General features: G+C 56.6%; 1 pseudogene; it reads right to left on the bottom strand.

Annotated features, from left to right (window-relative positions):
- Nucleotides 1-1,704: 1,704 nt before the first annotated feature.
- On the bottom strand, nucleotides 1,705-2,814 carry LOC103260593 (annotated as a pseudogene).
- Nucleotides 2,815-3,700: the final 886 nt, after the last annotated feature.

The following is a 3,700-nucleotide window of genomic DNA, read 5'->3' as shown; positions in this document are numbered from 1 at the left end:
CCCATATGATACATCGCTTAGGAATCGACAGTTTTTGAAAGAAAGGACATGATAAAAGGAGCAACATTAAAGTCATGCTATGCATCAGGTAGGGATACACATAGGCCCAAGGCTGCCTCACAGCAGAGCAGTAGGAGAGGTTGAGCACAGGCACCACTAGGCCTCTGCAAGTTTGCTCCAAGGTGCACTTCCTCAGATGAGGAACCAGCTGTGTGTGCACAGAATGCTCACAACCAGGGAGCGGTTGTGGTTGTGTGAGTTGGGCTTCTTGTGCCCTGTTGGCCAGGTAGGCACATTCTGCTCGCATGTGAACCAGCTCCCAACAGAAGATCCTTCCTGTGTGGTCACCAATACCCGGTTGAGAATCTGGTCAATCACCAACTTTTCTACTACCAGTAAGCAATGGTGGTAAGATGGTACAAACCACACACAAACTCAGCTTGGACTCACCATTAGTACATTGACTTCCCAAGTAGGGATCAGTGCCATGCAGTTCTCACTGCAGCAAAACACCTCTGCCCATTTCTTGCCTGCTGGAGCTAATCGCCAGCCTCAAAAAGCATAAAGAAAATTTTAAGTGCAGTGTCATAAGATGCTGTGTACCAAGGAACGAAGATGATGACAAAGAACCATGGCTTTCCTAGTTTATACCTTCCATGGCTGATACAAATTCCACAACAAGCCTAACGAAGGTTGAGTCACACTCTTGAACACCCTACAGGAAACGTTTTGCCCCAATAATCTGTGAGGAATTCTTAGCAATAATGGATGGTTTTCTTTTTTTTTCCTGAAAATTGCTACTTTATTAAACTCGGAGTTACAGGTTGGGAAGCAAATGGATACCACTGGGCGCCCCGTTTGTTTCTAGGGAGAAGGAAAGACTAAGTTGCTCCTTGCTTGTGGGCAGAAAGTAGACTCCCAGGCCTGGGAGTGCTTTGTTCCTTGGGGGGTAAAGAGGTGACACAAAAAATGAAGGGGTTTTTAGTGGCCAGCAACTCTCTGTACCATCTGTTCCAGCAAGAGCTAGGATCTAATGTTCTCTCTCGACCCTGGGCAGAAGAGACGGAAATCAGTGTTGCCAGGATCCCTCAGGGCCAAATGTCTCCAGCTCCCGGGTTCCGGCTCTTGCTTCTCCCAGCAGGCTGAGCCAGACACCGCTTACACCTCAACCTTGGGCGGTGAGCCGAGTTCCCAGGCACTGAATCGGGCGGGGCCTCAGAATTCTAAGCGCCCATGCCTGCTTCCTGAACTGGCTCCAAAGGCTCCGCTTTCTTACCCCTCTGAGGCTGGCGTGTGAGGACCGAGAAGGCACTGAGCGCCGCCCTTCAGGTGAGCGGAGCGTGGGTGCCAACTCTCTTTCCCGGCTCTGAGCTCAGCGGGGTGCCCCCTTTCTCCAGCACCCTCCTGGTTCCCTCCATGAGGGACCGCCTGCCTCGGCCAGACTCGCAAAGATAAACAACAGAAGCGTCTCCGTCCCTGCCCTGATGGCTCCTTCCCTCCTTCCAGAGGACGTGTGTGGCCCCCACACCCTTCTGGGTTTGAGGCGAGATCTGAGCCTGGAAGGCAGAAGGGAGGGGCTTGAGCCAGGGCCTTCATGTTTCCATGCCCACCGGCTCTGAGTAGGAGAATCACAGTGGCTGTGTCCCTCAAGGTTCCCTCTGCTGTGGCTGGAGTCCTCTTCCTCTTCCACCCAGGGTGGGGCTGTTACTGGTGAAGATAGGCCTCTGGCCAGAGCTGCCCCGACTCCTCCAGTGAGTGGACGATAGCGGCAGAGGCTGAGAACAGGGGCGTGGACTGGTACTCTGTGCCGTGCTGGGCACGCAGGGACCGCACCAGGGGGGCCGCTTTGTGGCAGTTGTGTCGGGGCATCGTGGGGAAGAGATGGTGCTCAATCTGGAAGTGGAGGTGTCCACTGAGCCGGTCGCGGAAGGCGGTTTGTGGACGTTGCCTGTGGCCTGAAGCTGGGTGGAGACCCAGTCCATGTGCCGGTGGTGATCAGTGTGCATGGGGCCGTGGTTCACCCGTGTCACCCACACGAACCAGTTGCTCTCAGGAACCTGACCGTGAGGAACAGGCCCAGGAAGCCTTTCCGCCCCGGCAGCGGCACGTAAGTGAGGAAGACGCGGATGCAGCAGGTGACCGTGCAGGCCGGCCCGCCCACTGCTGCCGCCGGACGGCAAAATCGAAAAGATGCCCCTGGAAGCAGAGAGGCAGCAAGGCTGGCGCCCGATCAGGGAGAAGCATTTGCGCTGGCGGTTGCGTGGCGTGTGCTTTTCCTCCTGTTTCCCGAGCTCCACGGAGAGGATCTTGCCCGGGCAAAGAGGAGGGGACGCAGGTTGATGTCTGGGTCTCCGTGGAAGCAGCTGGGCTGGGCGAGGCGTCGGAAGGGCGTGTGGCTCCGCCGACCGGCACAAAGTGGCCCGGCGCAAAGGGGCGCCGCACGGTGCCCCCTCGAGGTGCTGCAGACCCCCGGGTGCCCAGAGCCGCGCGGCAGCCGGCCAGCCGGGCCTGAACTGCGCGAGCAGCCCGCGCCGAGGACGGCGGCACGGAGGGCGTCCCCGGGACCGAGGGGCGAGCCCGGCGGCGACACCGGCCCGGGAGGTGAGCAGGGGGCAGGAAGAAGACGCGCTTGGCCGTCCGGGCCCCCTCTGCTCCGCGGTGGCGCGCGGCTCCCGAGCTCGGCGGCCGGCTCTCCGTGCGCGGTGGGCTCGACCCGGCTGCTCGGAGCGGGTTCTCCCGGCGGGCGCGAGTTCGCGGACGTCCCCGCAAGGCCCGTGCGGACGCGGAACGCCGCAGAGGGATGCGTGGCGTCCGCTGCCCGCACCGGCCGGTCGGGGAGAAGCGCGGGGCGGCCCGGCCGGGGTCCGGGGCGGGCCGGGCGACGCCCCCCGGCCCGGCCGGGCTGCCGGATGGTTTTCTCATCCCCGTTGTCCCAGTGTTCTTGGAGGACAGGCGTTCTCTTCACTTAGCGTAGATGTGGACTCGTGGAATCCGACTAAAGGGATTTCGGTCTAATTCTGTCATTTTCGTGCTCAAGTTTATTCAGACTTCACCAGCTGGGGGCCCACAGACTGGTTCTGTCTCCTTTGAGACGCCATCGTCCTCGGGACAACTTCTTTCTTGGCACAAAAGGCTACGCTAGGTCGATCTTGCACGTTCCTTGTCCCAGCTCTGGTTCTTTTCCTGGAGAGGGATCCTTAGGGGCAAAAGTTCGGCTGCTCGTTGCTGCGGGTCTGTCCTTGCTTCTAAGCTTTCCCAGTGGACAGAGGTGGAAAAGTATGCTTCTGAGTGTGCGTGCTTTACACAGGCATACACCCAGGCATGCCTCATACATCTGTGAAATCAGGAATTCACGGAGTGGTTTTTCATATATATATATAAAATATTATACAGATGCTGTTTGAAATTATTTAAAAACATGACTTTATACTGGTATTTCCAGTAATAACCCAACAACACCGTGGATCTTTTAGTCTCCCGTGTGGATTGGTAACTCCTCAGACAGGAGAGACTTGGTGTTCATTACTCTATTGAGTTTCCCATTTTCTCAAGCCTCAACTTTAAGCCAACTTAAAAACTGGAATTTTGTGGTTTTAAACTCATTTTCTTGTTGATGGATATTTGGGGTGTTTCCTAATTTAGGCTATTCCAAATAAGGTGCCACAAATAATCTCAACCAAGATTTTTCAAGAACATCTTT

This window comes from Carlito syrichta, unplaced genomic scaffold (assembly GCF_000164805.1).
Source record: "Carlito syrichta isolate Samal-C Ts95f unplaced genomic scaffold, Tarsius_syrichta-2.0.1 Scaffold14724, whole genome shotgun sequence".
Classification (NCBI taxonomy): domain Eukaryota; kingdom Metazoa; phylum Chordata; class Mammalia; order Primates; family Tarsiidae; genus Carlito; species Carlito syrichta.
Note: the sequence above shows the minus strand (reverse complement) of the source record. Positions and strands in the feature narration are given on the sequence as shown.